This window comes from Heteronotia binoei, chromosome 6 (assembly GCF_032191835.1).
Source record: "Heteronotia binoei isolate CCM8104 ecotype False Entrance Well chromosome 6, APGP_CSIRO_Hbin_v1, whole genome shotgun sequence".
NCBI lineage: Eukaryota > Metazoa > Chordata > Lepidosauria > Squamata > Gekkonidae > Heteronotia > Heteronotia binoei.
In genome coordinates, this window is record NC_083228.1 from 69,877,049 (window position 1) to 69,890,225 (window position 13,177).

General features: G+C 46.3%; 1 protein-coding gene and 1 pseudogene across 4 annotated transcripts in view; one reads left to right on the forward strand and one right to left on the reverse strand.

Annotated features, from left to right (window-relative positions):
- Positions 1-13,177, forward strand: part of SORCS1 (sortilin related VPS10 domain containing receptor 1) — a 763,613-nt gene that overhangs the window by 270,591 nt on the left and 479,845 nt on the right. The gene's annotated exons all lie outside the window — the stretch shown is intronic.
- LOC132573435 (uncharacterized) overlaps positions 2,730-13,177 on the reverse strand; it is a 60,310-nt pseudogene continuing 49,862 nt past the window's right edge.

Sequence of the window (13,177 nt, forward strand, 5' to 3'; positions counted from 1 at the left end):
TGTATTGTGAGAAAGGGAGAAAAGTACTTCTTTCTCTACTTTCTCCATCCTATGCATAATCTTGTAAACATCTGTCTTGTCACCCCGCAGTCAACGTTTCTCCAAGCTAAAGAGCCCCAAGCGTTTTAACCTTTCTTCATAGGGAAAGTGTTCCAAACCTTTAATCTTTCTAGTTGCCCTTTTCTGCACTTTTTCCAATGTTATAATATCCTTTTTGAGGTGCGGTGACCAGAATTGTACACAGTATTCCAAATGAGACCGCTATCGATTTATACAGGGGCATTATGATACTGGCTTATTTTTTTTCAATTCCCTTCCTAATAATTCCCAGCATGGCGTTGGCCTTTTTTATTGCAATTGCACACTGTCTTGACATTTTCAGTGAGTTATCTACCACGACCCCAAGATCTCTCTCTTGGTCAGTCTCTGCCAGTTCACAACCCATCAACTTGTATTTGTAGCTGGGATTCTTGGCCCCAATGTGCATTACTTTGCACTTGGCCACATTGAACCTCATCTGCCATGTTGACGCCCACTCACCCAGCCTCAACAGATCCCTTTGGAGGGCCTCAGAATCCTCTCTGGCTTTCACCACCCTGAACAATTTAGTGTCATCTGCAAACTTGGCCACTTCACTGCTTACTCCCAACTCCAGATCATTAATGAACAATTTAAAGAGCATGGGACCCAGTACTGAGCCCTGTGGCACCCCACTGCTTACCGTCCTCCACTGTGAGGACTGCCCGTATATACTCACTCTCTGCTTCCTATTAATTAGCCAGTTTTTGATCCACAAGAGGACCTGTCCTTTTACTCCATGATTCTCGAGCTTACTGAGGACCCTTTGATGAGGAACTTTATCAAAAGCTTTCTGGAAGTCAAGGTAAACAACATCTATTCGGTCCCCTTTGTCCACATGTTTGTAACAGGTTGTGAGGCAAGATCTTCCCTTACAGAACCCATGCTGAGTCTTCCTCAATAACCCGTGTTCATCAGTGTGCCTACTCATTCTGTCCTTGCTAATGCTTTCTACCAACTTTCCCGGTATTGAAGTCAGACTGACTGGCCTGTAGTTACCCGGATCTCCTCTGGAACCCTTTTTAAAGATGGGGGTGACATTTGCTACCTTCCAGTCCTCAGGAATGGAGGCAGATTTCAATGAAAGATTACAGATTTTTGTCAGGAGATCCACAAATTCAACTTTGAGTTCAGAACTCTTGGATGTATGCCATCTGGACCTGGTGACTTATTAGTTTTTAATTCATCAATCAGTTGTAGGACCTCCTCACTTGTCACCTCAATTTGACTCTGGAGCGGGCAAACACTTCTCATCTTCCACAATGAAGACTGAGGCAAAAAATGCACTCAGCTTCTCAGCAATTTCCCTATCCTCCTCCAGTAATCCTTTTACCCCTTGGTCATCCAAGGGCCCCACTGCCTCCTTGACTGGTTTCCTGCTTCTAATATATTTGAGGAAAATTTTATTGTTGGTCTTTATGTTTTTTGCAATGTGTGCCTCATAGTCCCTTTTTGCCTGCCTGATCACAGTCTTGCATTTGATTTGCCACAGGCTGTGTTCCCTTTTATTAATCTCACTTGGACTAGCTTTCCACCACTTACCTTTTACAGCTTCCATTACTTTGTTTGTTAACTATGCAGGCCTTTTCTTATACCTGTTTGTGCCTTTCCTAACTTGTGGTGTATATTTTATCTGAGCTTCTAGGATTGTAGTTTTAAATAGCCTCCAAGCTTCCCCAAGGGTTTTGACTGTATTTACCTTTTCTTTCAGTTTCATCTTCACATGACTCCTCATCTCAGAGAATTTACCCCTTTTAAAGTTAAACGTGGTTGTGCTGATCTTTTGGGGCAACTCCGTATTTATACAAATGGTGAAATCAATAACATTATGGTCACTGCTCCCAAGCAGTGCGATCACTTTTACATCTCTCACCAAGTCTTGGGCATTACTTAGGACCAAATCCAGGATCACCCCACCCCTGGTAGGTTCTGTGACCATCTGCTCCATAGCAAAGTCATTGAGAGCATCTAGAAACTCAATCTCTTTCTCTCGACCTGAACACATATCGACCCAATCAATCTGTGGGTAGTTAAAATCACCTATTACAACACAGTTTTTACGCTTAGCCGCTATCTTTAATCCTTCCATCAGCCCCAATGCTATTCAGCCATGGAAGTTCACGCATGTAACTGGTAAGTTAGAGTGATAAACCTTCAAATGATGACATATAACCAGTGTTGTACTAACAAATAGTTCCTGTTGAAGCCCCAATGAAAAGAAATGCTCCATTTCCACTGAGTTTTGTTGAAGTTGCTCTTTATGCATAATGGATATTGAAATATTCAGACAGTTTAATTTAAAATGACCTTTTTAAATGTGAATTTAAAGTGAAGAAGGACTTCCTTTTATCCATGGCGGCGGCGGTAGAAGCCTAGCGCTGGGGCTCCCGCCGTTTAATAACTATAACAACTGAATAACTAATAACTAATACTAACAGACATAGCAACTAAACTAAACAACATCAACAAAATAACAACAACCACTCGAACAACTGTGGTGCAGCAGCAGAGACGAGGAACAACGGCGGCCCAACCGGGAGCAAAGTAACTCACCGAAGACCGACTGGCCTAGCGCTGCGGTGGAGGTGAGGCGCGACCACGGACTGCCGTGGAGAGCTTGCCCCGGTGAGGAGAGACTGAGCTGACGAGGCCTAGCGAGACGTCGGAGGCCGGGAGTGAGGCCAGCTGAGGGCGCTGCGGACGAGCTGCGGGGGTTGGTGTACATCAGAGCCGCACGCGAAGAGCTCGCCCTGGTGAGACGTTGGGGGCTGGGAGCGAGGGCGACGGAGGGCGCCGACTTTGGGCGTCGCGAGCGTGCTGCGGGGGTCGGGAGGCAACAGAGCCGAGAGTCGAGCGGAGAGAGCTCGCCCGGGGAGACGCTGGAGGCCGGGGCCGAGGGCCAGCTGAGAACGTTGTGGTCGAGTCTCGGGGGCTGCGAAGTGGTGGAGCGGCGCGTGGAGAGCGCGCGGGGAGCGGCGGCCAAACAGCGGGCCACCCCGAGAACGGAGACTAGGTGGAAACTAGGAGGGCGCTCTCTAGCCCCTGCCTTCGACCGCCCACCTCTTGCTCCCCCCCCTCTTTTTCATCAACCCGTCTTACCCTTACCCTCCACCTCCCCCTCCGACTGATCATTAAAACGCCATACAATACAACTGACCACCGACTTGGGCAACCCCAATAGAGAAGCCCTGTACGGGGCTCAGGGGAGCTCAGTTTGCACACGGAATAAACAACATTGGCGTGGATCAGAGAGACAAAAATCATCAATGTGGAAGACCATAGAAGAGATCGCCTCCCTCATCTCTCCTCCAGACTGTAACACCTGCACTTGCACTTTAAAACACCCAAGCCCAATAAACCAGGCGGACAATGGACAACGTGCAATCTATTCCTTAATGACTGACCAATGGCCTGATTATCAACAGAACTGTCATAATTTTATTGTTAATTAATTTATTAGGATATTTTAACTCAATCAATTGGTAAATTAGATTTAATATATATTTATATATATTGGAATGTATTTATTGATTCTCAGTTTCTAAGAATGAGGGGTGGGGAGGGAGGATATTTATTGATACTGGGAGGATTAAATTTATAGAAGTTTTTGTAGCAATTGATTGAAATAGACTGGGGAGGGCAACTAAATTAATTAAATTAATTGATCCAAGGTATAGGAAGTGGGCCAAGTGGTGGGAGTCAGAGAGGTTAGTAAGAGGATAAGCTAAAACGACAGACCAGGAGGGAATTGGCAAATAAGATCTGAGAATTTTACCCAGTGCAACCGCAATGTCCGGCCAAGGGATTCCAGTGCTCCTGGGGAGGGGAAGGTATGACGGTGGGAGTAGACAGTTATTCAAAGGAAGGAGACAGAGACAAAAAGGGGCTCGGCCACCTTCCAGTCTACTTCCCATCCCAACGGTGGCAGGTAGTGGGGCCAAGAGGAATGGCTCGCCTCTGTCATTGGTGTTATGCAACGCCAGGTCCGTAAACAACAAGACTGCGATCCTGAGGGAGTTTCTGCTCCAACAGGACGTGGACCTGGCTTGCGTGACCGAGACCTGGGTGAGGGAAGGGGAGACAGTGGCTCTCTCCCAAATGGCCCCCCCGGGATACTCGGTCTTTCACCAATCGCGGACCAGCGGGCGGGGGGGAGGAGTGGCGTTACTCATACGGGAGGATTACTCCTTTCGGGCCCTCCCGGACCCAAGGATCGATGGTATTGAATGTGCTGGTTTGGCGTAGGATGCCGGAGAGGGGTTGGCAGTCTGGTTGGTGTACCGTCCGCCTAACGCACCAACCGGCGCCTTATCATCACTATTGGAGGCAGTGGCGGGCTGGGCGTTGAGGTTCCCGAGGCTTATGGTCTTGGGTGACTTCAACGTCCATGCCGACGACATGGCCTCCACTCAGGCGATGGACCTAGTGTCTTCCATGGCGACACTGGGGCTCTCTCAATTTGTTACGACTCCCACGCACCAAGCCGGACACACACTAGACCTGATCTTTGCGTCCGGGATTTCGGTGAGCGATATCGCGCTGGAAGCGGTACCATGGTCGGATCACCTAGCCCTTAAGGCTCGTGTGGGGACGCCACCCCAACCCTGTATGGGCGGAGAGCCTATTTTGGCTCGCCCTCGGAGCCTGATGGACCCGGAACGGTTCCAAACGGCCCTGAGGGAACCCTGGCCCACTAGCAATTCCCTCGATGGCCTTGTGGAAACCTGGCAAGACCGATTAACCAGGGCCATTGACGAAATAGAACCCCGGCGCCCTCTGCGCCCTCGTAGGAGGTTGGCCGCATGGTACACCTTGGAATTGCGCCAACTCAAACAAGGGCTCAGACGACTAGAGAGGCAGTGGAGACATACTCGGGACGAAGCAATGAGAACATCCTACAGAACGCTTATGAAGTCGTATGAGATGGCAGTCAAGGCCGCAAAGAAAAATTACTTTGCAGCCAAGATTGCATCCGCAGATTCGCGCCCAGCACAACTGTTTAGAATAATTGGGGACCTTATAACTTTGCCACAAGGCAAACCAAACATTAGAGAATTGGAGGTTGGCTGTGAGGCATTTGCGAAATATTTTGCGGATAAAATCTCATTGCTCCGCCAAGACCTGCCTACCACCTTGGAAACAGTGAGTGAAATTGAGGCTCCGTGCCTGTCTTCGGGGTTGGTCCTGGATCGCTTCGACCCGCTCGACCTGGAGGAAGTCGATGGGATCCTCTCCGCTGCTCGCCCAACAACATGTGATTTGGATCCTTGCCCCTCTTGGCTGATTAAATCCTGCCAGAGGGAGCTCAGAAATCCTTTACGGGACATCATAAATAGATCCCTCATAGAGGGGCACTTCCCAACGCCTCTGAAAGAGGCGTTGGTTCGCCCTCTCTTAAAAAAATGTACAGCAGACCCGGCCGAATTGGCGAATTACCGTCCGGTGTCTAATCTACCATTCCTAGGCAAAATTATTGAGAGGGCAGTGGCGTTGCAGCTACAGAGGTTCCTAGATGACGCTTCCGTCCTTGACCCGTGCCAGTCTGGGTTCCGACCGGGCCATGGGACGGAGACAGTGCTGGTCGCCTTGGTGGATGACCTTCAGCGGCATCTGGATCGGGGCGGCTCTGCGGTACTGATGTTATTAGACCTGTCGGCGGCATTTGATATAGTCGACCATCAGTTACTAAAGCGCCGCCTTGCCGACATAGGGGTTAGGGGGCTGGCCTTACAGTGGCTTTCCTCCTTCCTCTCCGATCGGGGACAAAGGGTGGCCATTGGGGGCGAGCGATCCCAGAGGCACACACTTGATTGTGGGGTGCCTCAGGGAGCAGTTCTCTCCCCAATGCTGTTTAACATTTATATGCGCCCCCTTGCCCAGATTGTCTGGAGGTTTGGGCTGGGTTGCCATCAATATGCAGATGACACCCAGCTCTATCTACTAATGGACGGCCGGCCTGGCTCCGCCCCAGGGAACCTGGATCGGGCCTTGCAGGCTGTAGCGGCGTGGCTTAGATTGAGTGGGTTGAAGTTGAACCCAGCGAAGACAGAGGTCCTTTGCGTGGGTCGCGGCGCCCAGGGAGGGGAAATAGCTCTCTCAACCTTCGACGGCGCACCATTGGAACCAGTGCGCCAGGTAAAGAGTTTGGGTGTTTTACTGGAGCCTTCATTATCAATGGAGGCCCAGATAGCAGCCACTGCCAAGTCAGCATTCTTTCATCTGAAGCGGGCAAGGCAGTTGGCCCCCTTCCTGGAACGCCGCGACCTCGCAACAGTGATCCATGCAACGGTCACCTCAAGATTGGACTACTGTAATGCCCTCTACTTGGGGCTACCTCTGTGCCGGACTCGGAAGCTGCAGCTAGTGCAGAATGCGGCGGCTAGGCTGTTACTGGGGCTCCCGAAATGGGAGCACATACAGCCGGGGCTGCGCGGACTGCACTGGCTGCCAGTTATCTACCGAGTCCAGTACAAAGTGTTGGTTATTACCTTTAAAGCCCTATATGGCCGAGGACCTGCCTACCTAAGGGACCGTCTCTCCCCGTATGAACCCCAGAGGGCACTGAGGTCAGCAAGTAAAAACAAAATGACCATCCCTGGGCCGAGAGAGGCCAGGCTCCAAAGCACCAGGGTGCGAGCCTTTTCAGTTGCGGCACCTGCACTGTGGAACCAGCTCCCGGAGGAGGTGCGGGCCCTGCGGAACCTCGACCAGTTCCGCAGGGCCTGCAAGACTGCCCTTTTTAGACGCGCCTATAATGATACGGACTGCTGAGTTGCAATGAACGAAGAACCGCCATCTTTAACACCATTTAAATTGGCAGAATCAGCGCCAGAACAGCTATTACTGCCAGATATATATATAATGTAATGTAAATTAAGTATTTTAATTGAATTAACGGGTTTTTATGTGTAATTTTAATTGTTAATCTAATGTTTTACTATTTATGTTAATATATTATTTACTGTTAGCCGCCCTGAGCCGCTTTGCGGGGAGGGCGGGGTAGAAATAAAATTTATTATTATTATTATTATTATTATTATTATTATTATTATTATTATTATTATTATTATTTTATTTTTATTTTTTTCCTCCCAGGAAATGACTGTACCTCTGAGCTTCAGAGCACATTTCTAGAATTTGAGCTGATCTTGAGCAATTTTTCAGTCTTAAATAATTTTTCATCCAGTTCTGGGGGGAAAACCAAGAAGCAAAATTTAATATGAATATCAGAATCTTAGGATTTCTCTGTGTCTATAAGAAGAATATTTTAATTTGTCATGACGGAATTGTCTATATATATAATTTATACTCCATTTCTCTCTCCAATGGGGATCTGAAGTGGCTTATAACACAGTCTTCCTTTCTACATTGTATTCTCACAACAAACTTATGAGTGAAACTGTGTGACTGGCGCAGTGTTACCCAGCAGAATTCAAATCTGGTTCTCTGAGAAGCTAGTCTGACACTCTACCTGCTTTACCATGTTGCCTTTGTTTCTGTGACTCAGAAGTAAAAGACAGAAAGTGGCTCATTCACATTATTCTCATGGCCCACATTTGCTTAAAAGCATTTAATCTTTGGAAGAGGACCCATATAGTGACATCTGTATGATTTTTGAAATAATAATCTTCCTTGATTATTTTATATAAGTCACCTTGATGCTCTCTGTTATTTGCGAAGGGATTCCATTCTTTGGTACTTGCTGATCTGTATTAATAAGTTCACAGCCTTTGTTTTACTGATATACTTTTACTGACATTAATTCTGAGAATTAGGGCACCCAAGCAGGAGGAGAAAAAAAGCATGAGAGACAAATTGATTCAAAAAGCTTTTTTGAATTTCATACATCCTAACTTGCTATTTGTGGAAAATGGACTAAAAAGTACTCCTGGAAAGGCTTAATGCATTGAACATTGTATGTATTAAATTGCTCCTTTTAAAAATCCATCAATCAAGCAATAAATGGAATTGTGGAAGGGCTGTGGAAGGGGCTGTGGCTCAGTGGTAGAGCATCTGTTTGGCATGAAGAAGGTCTCAGTTTCAATCCCTACCATCTCAAGTTTAAAAGAGCAAGGAATAAGTGATGTGAAATACCTCAGACTAAGACCCTGGAGAGTCACTGCCAGTCTGAGTAGACAATACTGAACTTGAGTGACCAAAGGTCTGGCACTTTTTTCCCGTTTCAGTGTGATTGTGTGTGGCATACCCAGGGCTTAGCTAAGTGGACCTTTCAAGCAACTGCAGGCCTTATGCACCTGTTAAGGTTGAAAGAGAACTGGGATCTTCTACCTTTAACAATTGTGTAGGGAAGGACAGCTTTCCATAACATTAGTCTGAAAGAATGCAGGATTTCCTAAGCAGTGCTGGCCCATGGGCGGATGGCGCCCCAGGCAGGCTCCCTGCCCCCGCCCCCCACTGCCCTCCTTCCCTTCCCCCCCCACAAAGGCTGGTCCTTCTCCACTGCCCTCCTTTCTTTCCCTTCACTGCCCCCCCAGGCTGGTCCCTACCCCACAGCAGCCATCTTCCCTCCCTTTAGCGCCGTGCTCTTTTGCTCCCCTGCCTGGTCCTTCCCTGCAGCTACTGTCCCCTACCTTCTCTTGCTCCCCCATCTGCCAAGTCTGGTCCCCCTGCCCACTTTCCCTTCCCTTTTCCTTTGCCGCCGAGGCTGGTCCTTCCCCGCCGTCGCCCTCTTCCCGGCTTCAACGAGGCTAGCGCGGTATCTTATCTTTTGAAGAGTCCGTGGGAAGAGAGTTCACTCCCCCTCCTTCCCAGAAGCAGAAGTGAAGGGGAGCAAAGTCTCTTCTCGCGGGATCTTCAAAAGATCATCAAAAGAAGCCAGAACAGCCGCGGCAATGGGGTGGGGCATCGGAGTGAGGGGGGAGGAGTGGGAGAGGGATGGATGGATGGCGGGCGGGCAACGAGGATGAGGAAAGCAGGCAGGCAGGCAGGCAAACTAAGCATTTGCCATGGGTGCCAGGAAGGGGGGGAGCCAAATTCATCACCCTGAACCTCCCAGCACCCTAGACAACCACCTAGTTTGCCTAGCAGGAGGGATGGCCCTTTTCCTAAGAATCTGGTGACTCTAGAAGTTGCCTGAGCTGCCTAGGTATGAAATATAGCAGGAGTGGCAAATGGTAGCTCTCCAGATGTTTTTTTCCTACAACTCCCATCAGCCCCAGCCATTGGCCATGCTGGCTGGGGCTGATGGAATTTTTAGGCAAAAAACATCTGGAGAGCCACCTTTGGCCACCCTTGAAATATGGCAACATTTTCTGCACATTTCTGTTCTCCATTAGTGTTATGATGTCAATAGGGATTCTTGGCTTCTATTATTCATTCTCTACATGCTCCTTAATTGGGGGTATAGGCAACTATCCTAAGCTCAGACACAGGCATACCCCATGCACACAAGGAACACAGCAAAGAAAGGAACATAAGGGCCAAACAAGATGTGACAGTAGCCACAGAGCCTACTTGTGGCCACCACTGCCATTTTAGAGAAGAACTTAGCCATTTAAAAACTGCCATGAGGTCCATAGCATGGCAGCAATATGTGATCTTATTTTCTCCCCCCCCCCCCCCCACACACACAACTTTGAAGAGCTGTCACACCTGGTTTCGCCCTAAGACATGCTTCCCAATGAGAAGACAACTGTGGCATGACCTAAGAGAGCCCTGCAGCTACCAGACTGCTGGGAGCTCTGCAGGTGTCTGCTCAAATTACCCCCTGAGGATACGTTTGCCTTGACTCATGGACATATGGAGACAATTCTCACTCTTTTATGCTCACAGGAAGTTGTATGTATTCATTTTAGGATACATTTTGTGAGTGTGGGAGGACTTGTGAAATTTGGTTAAGTTACAGTCTTATGTTTAGCCATCTGCGTCACTTCCCATCTCTTTAAAGTCTAGAGGCAAATCTACTTAATACTTTTGAGTTCTCATTTAAGCTGTTAAGGAGGATTCTTAGACAAAACTGAATATTCAGCAGTTAGCTTTATTTTTCATACTAAATCGAAATACACATTTAGGTGGTTATATCTATTTATCAGACTTTTATCCATGAGCCTGAAAAAGCAGAGAATGTGCATATTCAATGCAAATGCATTTAGTAATGGGGACTGGGCAATTCTCTGTGTAGATTCTCTGATATTATTCAGCATATGGCTTGAAGGCAAAAGACCTGTTTTATATAACTCAGTAAGACTTTTCCTTTATTTGATTGTATTCTTTTCTTGCAGCAGATCATTCTGTTGAAAAATAACTTTTTAATACCTCAGGCTCTGTTATTTAAAACAATGTTTGAATTTTTTGTTTTTTAAAAAAGGGTATGAGAACAGAAATGAAGCATAAATCCTTTTAATATTCTTATGCTTTAGCTTTATACCTTGACCCAGTGCTTCTCTCCCTGTATCACCAAAAACTTTATAAGGAAAATAAATAGAAGGAAGTGCAATAGAGCAGTATAAGGGAGAAGTCATTCATTTCTGGAGAAACCACTGCTGTCACCTTTACTGCTAAATCTTTTTTTTGTGCCAGCAATATGCAAGGCTGAACCACAGCTAAGCTACTCTAAGCAGAGTTATAGTCCAAGATGCAGCTTTGTACAGGTACCTCCAAAAGTATGATGGCCCTGTCCGCTTTCCTCCCTCAAAGGCAAGATTTTCCCTCTGGTTTTTTTTCCCCTTTACTGACTGAGCTACCCTAGTAATGTATTTTCTTCTTTGCTGAAGATCTCTGGCTGCCCCACCCTGTCACAGTATGATATTTTGGCTGTTGGCTCAGCCCAGGAACCTGAGGGAAGGGTTGAGAACCTTCTTTAACTTAAGCAACTTAAATGGCACTTGAGGCATTTTGAAATTCAAAAATAACAATATATTTTGTTTAACACAGGAAAGGTCAGGTGAAATCAGAGGTTGAAAATTTCTGAGGTAACTCAGTATAGTTAACTCTGAGATAAAATCAGTACATGCACATAATTTAGTTCTTGTGTTTCAGGCTGATGAGAATTTCTTAAGCTTTTCACATTTATTTAAATCTTTATGTTGAGATGCTTTTGTTCCAGTGTTTTCCTCAAACACTTCAATACATTTTCTCTGAGTGTTCTGTAACTCTTTTGGTTTTCAGAAGGCTGGTACATTCTTTCCAGTGCCCAAACACCTTCTCTTGAAACAACAGTAGTCATCTTGAGTTTTAACTGACAGTTTCTAATCACAGCAGACTAGGGATTGCTGCACTCTTCAAAGCTATCTGCCTGTTTTAATTGAGTAAGGAAAGTTTCTCTCTCTCTAGAAGATCTGTATCTTTTTTTTATGGCCTGAATGGGAGTCTTTGCCTAACTACCCACTTGTCCTTGCCAACTTTCTCCAGTTCTCTGCTTATGTTAGACTCTCTCTCAAGTCAGTCAAGGGAGAAATCTGACTGGCTGTCTCCTCAGGATTCAGTTCTCAGGTCTTTCTGTACTCTAACCAATTAGATTGTCAGGGAGACTGAACTGGCAAAATGGGAATAACAGGCAGGATCATACACTTGTGGATACCAGGGTAAGTTCCAAAGAGAAAAATTCTCAAATGATTGAGACCAATTTAAAAGAAAAATAGCTTTCTTGAAAAATACTAGTTAAATGCAAGACACACACACCAAAGCAAGCAAACAAGGCTACAGAGAAATGGAGGAGCATAGAGACATAATGGAGGTTTTGAGGTGATATTTACCATCCAGATGTGCAGAAATATATGGAAGGAGATTGTGAATGGCAAGTGTATCATGGACAAAGGGGACCCAAACAAAGTGTGAGGGTGCAAGTCAGTGGGCACCCAAAACAAGACACACTGAGCTGTGGCTGGGCGGCCATTTTTATACACTGGAGAAGGTATCTTAGGAGGCAGGGGTCTGAGTCTGAACAAAGGACTGAGAAGTTTCTTATCTTTGATCATGAGATCCCAAACATTCATCAGGGTTAAGAACATAAGAGAAGTCATGCTGGAACAGGCCAATGGCCCATCCAGTCCAACACTGTGTCACACAGTGACCAAAAAACCCAGGCTCCATCAGGAGGTCCATTAGTGGGGGCAGAACACTAGAAACCCTCTCACTGTGTCTTTCCCCAAGTATCAAGAATACAGAGCATCACTGCCCCAGACAGAGTTCTAACAACATGCTGTGGCTAATAGCCACTGATGGACCTCTGCTCTATATGTTTATCCAGTCTCCTCTTTAAGCTGTTATTTTGTTGAAGTCTTTCAATATTTTGTTGAAGGCTTTTTATCAGGTTTTTTTCCAGATTTTGATCAAGAGGGATGATGGCACTCTAGTGGGCATATCCTGTGTATGTAGGGTGGATGGCTGATACCATCTATTTGATACTTCAAAGGTAGTACCTTACTTGTTTGTTTTGGTAACATAGAGGATAGTCCAAGAAGAGTATCATAAACCTTTTTTCCAGAGAAGTTTGCAGCTTAAAGGGACTTTTGGCCAGAGGAGAGGCAATAAAGACCAGATGAAGATGTATCACAGATGAATGTCACTAAAGGAATTTTACTCTTCAGAGAGATAAAGGAGAGGACATGCTGGGGCTTTTCTGAAGATACTGATACCTACTGGAGAAAAGATGGGGAGGCAGATGGCATGTAGACAAGATAGCTGTTCTATTTCTGCAACCTCCAGGGCCCATGTTACAGGCAAGCTCCCATGATTATATGTGAGTTCCTTTTCAGAATTGTCCATAGGCTTTAGGAGAAATGCTTTTGGGAGGCCCTGGGGAAGCTCCAAAGTAGGGTGTCTGACAATATGACTGTAGCAAGCCACCCTTAAATGCAGGACATGACAGTGTGGTCACATTGGAGCAGCCTATCACTCAAGGCTCTCTGTTTCTGTGAAGAATTAACCCTTCACAGTCCTTGAGTTGTTCATAGAGTACTTCTAAGCTTTTAAAAAGAGCAGTTCATCACATGGGGGATTGATCAAGATGATCCGCTCCCATAATCTGTTGGATCCAATTGGTTATGGGCAACATTAGGGGATTTTCCTGTTAATATGGTTGGGGCTCTTGTCAGTGCCCTGGTTTTATTATCTATTTATTTTAAACATTTTTAGCCAC